General features: G+C 46.6%; 1 protein-coding gene across 1 annotated transcript in view; it reads left to right on the forward strand.

Annotated features, from left to right (window-relative positions):
• The window catches only part of LOC126428401 (ectopic P granules protein 5 homolog), a 359,767-nt gene that overhangs the window by 142,865 nt on the left and 204,722 nt on the right, over positions 1 to 12,180 (forward strand). The window lies entirely within an intron of this gene.

The raw sequence follows: 12,180 nt of genomic DNA on the forward strand, positions 1-12,180 counted from the left end.
TTGGCTTTATAAATAACAAACAAAAACTTTGAATAATGTTACTTTATTGTTGTTCAGTTCAAAAACAAAGACATCTTGCATCTGACTTAATCAGCATTGCCAAAATATCCCTACATATTATAAAAATGGATATATGTATGTTCCACATCTCCTCCTAAACCACTGGACCAATTTGAATCAAACTTGGTACACATATCCCTTACTGTCAGGCAACAATCACTGTAGCAATAAGAACCACCAACAATTTGTAGTTCAGCAGATATGACGTCATAAACAATGAGATGTGTGAAAACTTGCTGCAACATGCGTAATGTTTAATTTTGTTACTTATGTGCTACTAACTCTATTTGCACTAAATTTCACAGATGGTGTCCACGTGTGCAGCAAAATGCACCTACAAAATTATATCGTGGTAGTGCAGCAAAATGCACCTACAAAATTATATCGTGGTACCACACATAGTTCAGGAGATACGACACTGTAAACAGTGAGATGCATGAAAACTGTCAGATTGCACATGATGTTTAAAATTTATTGCTTATTTGCTACTAACTCTATTTCAAATGTATTTCACAGACAAAAGCCACATATGCTGCTGAATATACCTACACAAATATACCATTGTTTGACTCCTAGTTCAAGAGATTTGATATCATAAATACTGAGATGTGTGCAAAAATATCACATTGTGCAAAATAGCTGCCTCTAGTGCTATCAAGAGACATTTACAAAATCACATTGCAGACATGCGAAACAGTTGTGCCCAGTGTATAAAAATTGTCCAGGATAATGTTGTTATATATTTGTACATTATACATAGTTCTTTGTCTGACTGTTTCATAATTACACGAATACAGGGAGATGAATTTTTTTCAACATTTCACTACAAAAACAGTTCTTTTTTTGCTTTTGTTTCTAATAGAAAATTGCCAACATGAATATGCATAGTCATACTGTGTTGCCAACTAGTTACTTAATAAAATTGAAAAATCTGACTGAGTTACTGGCCTATCTAACTCACCACTCTCAAATACTCCACACAAGTGCCTATCTTCATTCCCATGGCATCAAACAAGTCCTACATCAGAATTATGGCCTGTCTTGTCAATAAAGTTGAATTTCATGTAATTTTAAGCTATGCTGGTCTATATTCTATAAAATGGTCACAGAATTATGACTAAATTCTGTGACCATGTTATAGAATATAGACCATTCTTTATTTTAAATTCTGAGGAAGACACTCCTAGCACTGTCGAAACCAGGTTAATTTGTTAAAAATAGTGACCGAGGTCTGATTTTCTTTCAATTGTAACTATTTACGGTGTCTGAATGTGCAGCCATGTACAAGATTTTTTAAACACAAGTAACAAGTTCAATATGGATCAATATGGAAAAGGATGTATAATTTCAAGCAATTTTATGCTGTGGCCAAAATAATCTGTTATGTTACATGAAAAATAACTTATTTCATAGAATTTTAGTTTCTTCTTCTTTCTTTCTTTCAACTGGCGACCACCTCAATTCAGCTGTCTCTTTTTCTGAGCTCTAACTGTTGCTCAGTGGTTCTGCATTTGTTTCTGGTGTTATTCTATACTCTCTTGGTCAACACTTCCCCTTTCTCCAGCTTTGGATATTCCTGGGAACATTTGTTCTCCTCGATCTTTTTTGTCTTCTGCAAACTGTGCCCCTTTGAATTTCATATCTTGGAAAGTAGGCTAATTTTTTTTTAGATATCCTTCCTGGACTCATTCATGTCACATAATCATAAAAGGCAAGCCTTCTTTTCTGAATCATCTTGCTATCTGCTCCATGTTTTATGTGATTTGTTGTTGTGAAGCCTTCTGTAGTTAATGTTGTCTTTGATGGCATTTTACTGTAAATCTATCTTTCTTTATCCTTAAGCGTCTCCATTAGATGTTCCTTCTTCATTGTAAGAGTCTCTGCTGCATATAGAGCCTCTGATACAATAAATTTCCTGTAGTGTCTAAGTTTTGTGTTTGAAAGACATTGTTCTCTTATTGTAGATGCCTTAAGTTATTTGATAGGGCTTCCATTTTGTTAATACTGTTATGGCACACAATACAAACAAACACTCCTCTTTGATCTGTTCATTTGGCACAACACACAACCGTACGATGTACAGTAACATGAAACTGCCCGGAGACGAGCATAACTGTGTCAAAATCTTAAGGGCTGCACAATAAGTAACAGTTGACGCCATGGTTTAGGCTGAGTCTGGAAGGCTTGCACTGGCCTAGATAGAGACATGCATGGACATCACTGATGTTGGCGGTGCTAGTTTCGAGTGTGACCACGCATTCAGTGTTGTAGACAATTGCTGGAGGCTGACAGTGGAGCCTCTGATGTCGGTCCCCGTATCCGTGGCCAGCAAGCCTTAACTTAGGGCATCAAACAATATCCGGGGTGTGCCAGCACGGCCAGTTGCTCATACAGCATATGAATCTAGAGTGAGGCAGATGGCAAAAGATAATCGTAACTGTGAGCTTACCACATATACATAATATGAAGCCTTCTTTCTCTGAGGGTTAGGAACTATTCATTTGTCTAGGTATTTAAACTTTTCAGTCTGCTTAATTTTTCCTAGTCGGCCTCCGGTTCTCTTGTAGCTTATTTTACATTTGCTTAAAGTGTATGTACCCGAAGGGGATTAGTAGCCCAGCCTTCACTGCCTGTGTCTTCAATTGATTAAGTTGTTTTGCTCTCATATTTATGGTGTCTGGAAAGGTCACTAGATCATCTGCAAAGCCTTAGACAATCGATCGTAAGAATTGTATACTTGTAGCTTAGCTAACACCTGAATGCTGATTTCTTTCTGCAATTCATGGATGTCCATTTCTAAAAAGAAACAGTTGAAGAGCACAGATCATAGTCCATCTCCTGGTCTCACTCCTTTCCTGATTTCATAGGCATCAAAAATATGTCCTCTGAACTCCATGTTGGAGGTGGTGTTTGTTAAGTGTGCCGGATAATCACTTTTGTCTTATCTAAGCCATCTCTTTAAGAATTTGAAATAGGTTGGTTTGATCAGTTCACTCAATTGCCATCCTAAATCATCATTCACCTCAAATTCCCTGTTCCTCAGTTTCAGATATGAAAGTATGGACTTCAGATTCAGCATTGATCATCGCATCCTCAGATCCCCTTAGCATTCTACATATACGTTTATATACTCCACAAGCCACCATAGTGTGTGGAGTGTACCCTGTACCACTACTAGTCATTTCCTTCCCTGTTCCACTCGCAAATAGAGTGAGGGGAAAAATGGCTTTCTATATGCCTCTATTTGAACCCTAATTTCTCACATCTTATCATTGTGGTTCTTACGTGAATGTACGTTGCCAGCTGTAGAATCATTCTGCAGCCACCTTCAAATGTCTGTTCTTGAAATTTTTTTTAATAGTGTTTCTCGAAAAGAACGTCGACTTCCCACCAGGGATTCCCCTATGTGTTCGCAAAGCAGCTCCATAACACTTGCATACTACTGGTAACAAATATAGCAGTCTGCCTCTGGATTGTTTCGATGTCTTCCTTCTATCCGACCTGGTACGGATCCTAAACACTTGTGTAGTAACACTGCTCACGTTTACGTCGCACTGCACTTAGCGTAGACCGGGACTGTGTCCTAGGCATGCCCGATCTTGACTGACTGGGCACAGCCCGTGCTGCCGGAGTTGTTGTTGTTGTTGTTGTTGTCATGCCGGCAGAGGTCGCGTCCGAATTCTCGCGTGCCCTCTGGTGGACGGGACTCTACTTGCAGCAACTACCGTCCGTGACGCGCCGTGCCAATGTGCGCCTCCCGCGATCTTTGTGGTGGCTACTACACTCCTCCTCCTTCGGGGGGTGAAGCCACTGTGATCCACTGCATCGGAAGGTGGAGCGACGGGCAGGAGCGATGACCTCCACATCCATTGGATGGCCGGAGTCGAGGGGATCTGCCAACCCTCAAGCTGGAACCTTTGAATACGGCTGGAAGTGACCCACACGAAGAGGCCCCCGTCGTCCCACAACCGGAGCCCGGGACAGAACGGGCGACAAGCTGTTGAACTCCGGATCCTGTTCCACCCTGGGAGGGGCAAGACCCAGTGGCGGGGACGAAGGGGAAGGGACGACCACAGGTGAACCAACCTCCTGAGAAACCGGGCCGGCTCTCGCTGGGGCATCTCGAACGATGGCGATGCCGGTGCTGGAGCTACTGGAGGCTGCCAAGGCTGAGAACCATCGCAGTGCGGCAGAGGCACAGCGGGGAGAGGAGGCAACGTCCCCTGCGAAACCAACACAGGTGCCGGCAATGGGGAAGCCGGTGTCCGAGAGGGCGGAGGGCGGATTGTCCAGGATAATGTTGTTATGTATTTGTACATTATACATAGTTCTTTGTCTGACTGTTTCATAATTACACGAATACAGGGAGATGAATTTTTTTTCAACATTTCACTACAAAAAAAGTTCTTTTTTTGCTTTTGTTTCTAATAGAAAATTGCCAACATGAATATGCATAGTCATACTGTGTTGCCAACTAGTTACTTAATAAAATTGAAAAATCTGACTGAGTTACTGGCCTATCTAACTCACCACTCTCAAATACTCCACACAAGTGCCTATCTTCATTCCCATGGCATCAAACAAGTCCTACATCAGAATTATGGCCTGTCTTGTCAATAAAGTTGAATTTCATGTAATTTTAAGCTATGCTGGTCTATATTCTATAAAATGGTCACAGAATTATGACTAAATTCTGTGACCATGTTATAGAATATAGACCATTCTTTATTTTAAATTCTGAGGAAGACACTCCTAGCACTGTCGAAACCAGGTTAATTTGTTAAAAATAGTGACCGAGGTCTGATTTTCTTTCAATTGTAACTATTTACGGTGTCTGAATGTGCAGCCATGTACAAGATTTTTTAAACACAAGTAACAAGTTCAATATGGAAAAGGATGTATAATTTCAAGCAATTTTATGCTGCGGCCAAAATAATCTGTTATGTTACATGAAAAATAACTTATTTCATAGAATTTTAGTTTCTTCTTCTTTCTTTCTTTCAACTGGCGACCACCTCAATTCAGCTGTCTCTTTTTCTGAGCTCTAACTGTTGCTCAGTGGTTCTGCATTTGTTTCTGGTGTTATTCTATACTCTCTTGGTCAACACTTCCCCTTTCTCCAGCTTTGGATATTCCTGGGAACATTTGTTCTCCTCGATCTTTTTTGTCTTCTGCAAACTGTGCCCCTTTGAATTTCATATCTTGGAAAGTAGGCTAATTTTTTTTTAGATATCCTTCCTGGACTCATTCATGTCACATAATCATAAAAGGCAAGCCTTCTTTTCTGAATCATCTTGCTATCTGCTCCATGTTTTATGTGATTTGTTGTTGTGAAGCCTTCTGTAGTTAGTGTTGTCTTTGATGGCATTTTACTGTAAATCTATCTTTCTTTATCCTTAAGCGTCTCCATTAGATGTTCCTTCTTCATTGTAAGAGTCTCTGCTGCATATAGAGCCTCTGATACAATAAATTTCCTGTAGTGTCTAAGTTTTGTGTTTGAAAGACATTGTTCTCTTATTGTAGATGCCTTAAGTTATTTGATAGGGCTTCCATTTTGTTAATACTGTTGTGGCACACAATACAAACAAACACTCCTCTTTGATCTGTTCATTTGGCACAACACACAACCGTACGATGTACAGTAACATGAAACTGCCCGGAGACGAGCATAACTGTGTCAAAATCTTAAGGGCTGCACAATAAGTAACAGTTGACGCCATGGTTTAGGCTGAGTCTGGAAGGTTTGCACTGGCCTAGATAGAGACATGCATGGACATCACTGATGTTGGCGGTGCTAGTTTCGAGTGTGACCACGCATTCAGTGTTGTAGACAATTGCTGGAGGCTGACAGTGGAGCCTCTGATGTCGGTCCCCGTATCCGTGGCCAGCAAGCCTTAACTTAGGGCATCAAACAATATCCGGGGTGTGCCAGCACGGCCAGTTGCTCATACAGCATATGAATCTAGAATGAGGCAGATGGCAAAAGATAATCGTAACTGTGAGCTTACCACATATACATAATATGAAGCCTTCTTTCTCTGAGGGTTAGGAACTATTCATTTGTCTAGGTATTTAAACTTTTCAGTCTGCTTAATTTTTCCTAGTCGGCCTCCGGCTCTCTTGTAGCTTATTTTACATTTGCTTAAAGTGTATGTACCCGAAGGGGATTAGTAGCCCAGCCTTCACTGCCTGTGTCTTCAATTGATTAAGTTGTTTTGCTCTCATATTTATGGTGTCTGGAAAGGTCACTAGATCATCTGCAAAGCCTTAGACAATCGATCGTAAGAATTGTATACTTGTAGCTTAGCTAACACCTGAATGTTGATTTCTTTCTGCAATTCATGGATGTCCATTTCTAAAAAGAAACAGTTGAAGAGCACAGATCATAGTCCATCTCCTGGTCTCACTCCTTTCCTGATTTCATAGGCATCAAAAATATGTCCTCTGAACTCTCCATGTTGGAGGTGGTGTTTGTTAAGTGTGCCGGATAATCACTTTTGTCTTATCTAAGCCATCTCTTTAAGAATTTGAAATAGGTTGGTTTGACCAGTTCACTCAATTGCCATCCTAAATCATCATTCACCTCAAATTCCCTGTTCCTCAGTTTCAGATATGAAAGTATGGACTTCAGATTCAGCATTGATCATCGCATCCTCAGATCCCCTTAGCATTCTACATATACGTTTATATACTCCACAAGCCACCATAGTGTGTGGAGTGTACCCTGTACCACTACTGGTCATTTCCTTCCCTGTTCCACTCGCAAATAGAGTGAGGGGAAAAATGGCTTTCTATATGCCTCTATATGAACCCTAATTTCTCACATCTTATCATTGTGGTTCTTACGTGAATGTACGTTGCCAGCTGTAGAATCATTCTGCAGCCACCTTCAAATGTCTGTTCTTGAAATTTTTTTTAATAGTGTTTCTCGAAAAGAACGTCGACTTCCCACCAGGGATTCCCCTATGTGTTCGCAAAGCAGCTCCATAACACTTGCATACTACTGGTAACAAATATAGCAGTCTGCCTCTGGATTGTTTCGATGTCTTCCTTCTATCCGACCTGGTACGGATCCTAAACACTTGTGTAGTAACACTGCTCATGTTTACGTCGCACTGCACTTAGCGTAGACCGGGACTGTGTCCTAGGCATGCCCGATCTTGACTGACTGGGCACAGCCTGTGCTGCCGGAGTTGTTGTTGTTGTTGTTGTTGTTGTCATGCCGGCAGAGGTCGCGTCCGAATTTTCGCGTGCCCTCTGGTGGACGGGACTCTACTTGCAGCAACTACCGTCCGTGATGCGCCGTGCCAATGTGCGCCTCCCGCGATCTTTGTGGTGGCTACTACACTCCTCCTCCTTCGGGGGGTGAAGCCACTGTGATCCACTGCATCGGAAGGTGGAGCGACGGGCAGGAGCGATGACCTCCACATCCATTGGATGGCCGGAGTCGAGGGGATCTGCCAACCCTCGAGCTGGAACCTTTGAATACGGCTGGAAGTGACCCATACGAAGAGGCCCCCGTCGTCCCACAACCGGAGCCCAGGACAGAACGGGCGACAAGCTGTTGAACTCCGGATCCTGTTCCACCCTGGGAGGGGCAAGACCCAGTGGCGGGGACGAAGGGGAAGGGACGACCACAGGTGAACCAACCTCCTGAGAAACCGGGCCCGCTAGGGGGGCCGGCTCTCGCTGGGGCATCTCGAACGATGGCGATGCCGGTGCTGGAGCTACTGGAGGCTGCCAAGGCTGAGAACCATCGCAGTGCGGCAGAGGCACAGCGGGGAGAGGAGGCAACGTCCCCTGCGAAACCAACACAGGTGCCGGCAATGGGGAAGCCGGTGTCCGAGAGGGCGGAGGGTGGGTGCCCGAACATGGACGTAGCTGATTTTGGTGACGACGTACCACCCGGTCCCCCGCCTGCAAGGTATAGAGCCGGCGGCAATTTCGGCACAGGACCACCGCTGGTAGCCAACATGAATTGCGACCAAACCCACGGGCCCAGACCGACATAGCCATGGAAAACCAGGTACTCCGTTTTGTGAAGACTGGTGAGGACCAGGCCGGAGGAGGTGCAGCAGAGTCCTAGGTTGACGCCCATGGAGGAGCTCTGCGGGGCTGCGGTCTCCCATTGGTGTGGTCCGGTATGCCGTCAAGAAAAACGTCAATGCTTCCTCCGCAGGAAATTCGTGCACATACTTTTTCATCTGCGTCTTAAATGCGCGCACCATGCGCTCGGCTTCCCCATTCGATTGCGGATGGAAGGGGGGAGAGCAAACGTGCCGAATACCGAAGCGCCTACAAAAATCCTGGAAGGTCTGCGAAATAAACTGCGGTCCATTGTCCGAGACCAGGGTGATGGCAGACCTTCCACAGAAAAGATTTTTGCTAGTGCCTGGATTGCAACTTCGGTAGTGGTTGAGGAGCAGCGAACCACATATGGGAATCGGGAATAAGCATCAATGACAATGAGCCAAAAACCGTTGAGAAACGGGCCCGCAAAATCGATGTGAACACGTTCCCATGCTTGGGTTGCCGGTGGCCATGAAGAGAATGCCGCCCTGGGAGATGCTTCTTGGCTCGCACACTGGGAACAGGCGGCCACCAAGTGCTTAATTTCTCTGTCAATACCGGGCCAGTACACATGTCTGCGAGCCAAGGTTTTAGTACGGGAAACACCCCAGTGCCCCGCATGTAATAACGTGAGGACCTCCCGTCGTAAACTTGCAGGAACAACCACACGAGGAGCTGTATCATCGGTAGCCAGAAGGAGAACTCCTTCCAAGACCGAGAGGCGGTCCCATAGAAGAAAATAATTACGAAGAGGGTCCGAGGCCCGGCCCGGAGGGCGGGATGACCACCCCTGCTGAATGAGGCGAACTACTTGCTGGAGAACCGGGTCAGCTGCCGTTTCCCTGGCGACTCGAGAACTAGTGATCAGGAAGCCATCAACCACTTGGAGGGACGCCACATTCAAATGAAAACACATAATCTCCTCTCGATCGAACGTAGGATCCGGGCCCACCGGAAGACGGGAAAGAGCGTCGGCGTTGGCATGCTGTCCTGTAGGGCGAAAATGAATGCCATAATGGTACTTAGAGAGGAACAAGGCCCAGCGCTGTAGTCTGTGGGCCGCCCTATCCGGAATCTGAGAGGTGGGGCCAAATAACGATATTAACGGCTTATGGTCAGTGATTAACTGAAGCTTTGTGCCATACAAGAAAGGATGAAACTTTGTAACAGCGTAGACAATGGCCAAAGCCTCTTTTTCCACCTGGGAGTAATGGGCCTGCGCGGGACTAAGCGTTTTAGACGCAAACGCCAGTGGTTGCTCGGAACCATCGGCGTTGCGATGGGCCAGGACCGCCCCCACCCCATACTGCGAAGCGTCTGTAGCCAGGACCAACGGCTTACGGGGATCAAAAGTAGCCAAACAAGGGGCGGACGTGAGGAGGCCCTTCAACGAGGTGAACGCTCGCTCGCATGCAGGCGACCAATCAAAAGGAACACCCTTGCGCAGAAGGCAGTACAGGGGGTGGGCTATAGTGGAAGCCCTGGGAATGAACCGGTGGTAATAGGCTATCTTGCCTAAAAAAGCTTGTAACTCTTTCAGCGAAGCGGGCCGAGGAAGGTTGACGATACCTTGGACCAAACTTCCTAGTGGCTGGATACCGTGCCGAGAGATGGTGTAGCCCACATACTCAATGGATGGTTGAAAGAAGGTTGACTTATGCAGGTTGCAACGCAAGCCCACAGACCTGAATTTGAGAAAGAGGGTGCGAAGGTTGTGCAAGTGTTCCTTCGTGCTGCGGCCTGTGACAATTATGTCATCCAGGCAATTAATACAATGAGGAATTGTCGACGTGACATGCTCAAGATAACGCTGGAATATCGCCGGGGCACTGGATATTCCAAAGGCCAACTGCTGGTATTGGTAAAGGCCAAATGGGGTGTTGACGACCGCCAACCGTTTGGAGTCCTCATCAAGTGGTATCTGATGATAAGCCTCCGACAGATCGATTTTCGAAAAATATTGGCCTCCCGCCACGGAGGAGAACAATTCATCAGCACGAGGCAAATGATAGGTGTCCACCACGAATTGGGAATTAATGGTGTCCTTGAAATCGCCACAAAGACGTAATTTTCCCGAGGGCTTCCTTACAATAACGAGGGGTGAAGCCCACTCACTGGAAGAAATGGGAAGAACGACCCCTAGGGCTGTCAGCCGGTCTAGCTCTTCCTTTACCTGAGGGCGGAGAGCCAAGGGGATCTGCCTCGCGCGTAGAAAACGCGGGCGAGCCGACGCCTTCAACGTTAAGTGAGCTTCAAAATCTGAAACACGCCCTAGGCCCTCCTCAAAAATATCTGGAAAGTCTGAGATCAAAGATTCCAATGATTGATAGGGAACGTCTTCGGAGACCAACTGTATGGTGTCAGCGATAGAAAAACTGAAAGCTTGAAAGGCATCCAGGCCAAAAAGGTTAGCTGAGCTCGCATCACTGACAACAATAAAAGTAATAGGCCGAGTGACTGATTTGTAAGTCACGTCGGCAGTGAATTGAATTGACCCAGTAGGGGAATGAACTGTTTACCATAACCGCGTAGACGCCGGTAAACTGGCGCCAACGGGGGCGATCCAAGGTCGGAATAAGTTTGTGCATTCAACAACGAAACTGCCACGCCCGTATCGACTTGCAGTTGTAACCGGCACGACCGAACCGACACCTCGATAAAGAGTTTGCGTGCCGATGCGTCGGGAGCCTGGCCCGATGAAACTTCCTGAATGTCAACGTCCGTGTCCTCTGTACCTGCTTCCTTCGATTCTTTTGAGGCTGAGGGGCAAACTTTAGCAATGTGACCTTTTCTATTACATTTGCGACAAACGGCCCAACGCTGAGGGCACTCTGACCGATCATGATGTATATAGCACGACGCACAGGACGGCAACAGGGGCCGGCGGCCGGAATTCTGTTTACGCGCCGTGCGGGAGCGGCCGTAACGGCCGGATTGAACCGCTCGCACGTCGTCCACCCCCGACACAGTGGACGCGGCCGCGCCGCCCTGAACCTCCGCGACGTCGCACCACGCTTCCAGCTGTTGACCTGCTGCGTGAGAGACTTCATACGATTGAGCAATGGACAGGACTTCCTTGAGGGAAGGGTTTTCCAACTGCAGGGCCCGTAGCCGGACCTCCCTATCAGGGGCCGAACGAACAATGACGTTGCGTACCATATCGTGGGCATACGACTCTTGCGACTGCTCCGTGACAAAATGACACTTGTGACTAAGACCGTGCAGGGTAGCGGCCCACGCCCGGTAAGACTGATGGGGCTGTTTCTTGCATTGATAGAACTCGACCCTAGCCGCCACAACATGCGTGCGGGTGCGATAATATGAAGACAGCAATGAACACAATGCGTCAAAAGACAAGGACGAGGGTTCCTGCAACGGCGCTAGCTGCCGCAAAACTTGATACAGCGAGGGGGATATCCAAGACAAGAAGAGAGCACGACATTCCTCCGCATCGGAAGCATGAAACGCCTGGAAATGCTGCCGAAGGCGATGTTCATATGCGTCCCAATCCTCCGCCGTCTCGTCATACGGGGGAAAGGGAGGAGGGAATGGCGCCGGAGCAGACGGTGTGGAGAGCAACGCCGGAAGCACTTGTTTCATGGTGGCCATGAGTTCCGTCTGCTGCGCAACCAAAACTCGCACCAAATCCTCCATGCCGTGGAGAAGCTGCGAAACTGGAAGAACGACGCAACACACGAAAGATCGACCCTACTCGTCGCCTATTGTGTAGTAACACTGTTCACGTTTACGTCGCACTGCACTTAGCGTAGACCGGGACTGTGTCCTAGGCATGCCCGATCTTGACTGACTGGGCACAGCCCGTGCTGCCGGAGCTGTTGTTGTTGTTGTTGTTGTTGTCATGCCGGCAGAGGTCGCGTCCGAATTCTCGCGTGCCCTCTGGTGGACGGGACTCTACTTGCGGCAACTACCATCCGTGACGCGCCGTGCCAATATGCGCCTCCCGCGATCTTTTTGGTGGCTACTACAACTTGAGCCATACTCAAGAGTAGACCGCACTAGTGTCTGAAGTGCGGTCTCCTTTGTAGATGA

This window comes from Schistocerca serialis, chromosome 12, assembly GCF_023864345.2.
Source record: "Schistocerca serialis cubense isolate TAMUIC-IGC-003099 chromosome 12, iqSchSeri2.2, whole genome shotgun sequence".
NCBI lineage: Eukaryota > Metazoa > Arthropoda > Insecta > Orthoptera > Acrididae > Schistocerca > Schistocerca serialis.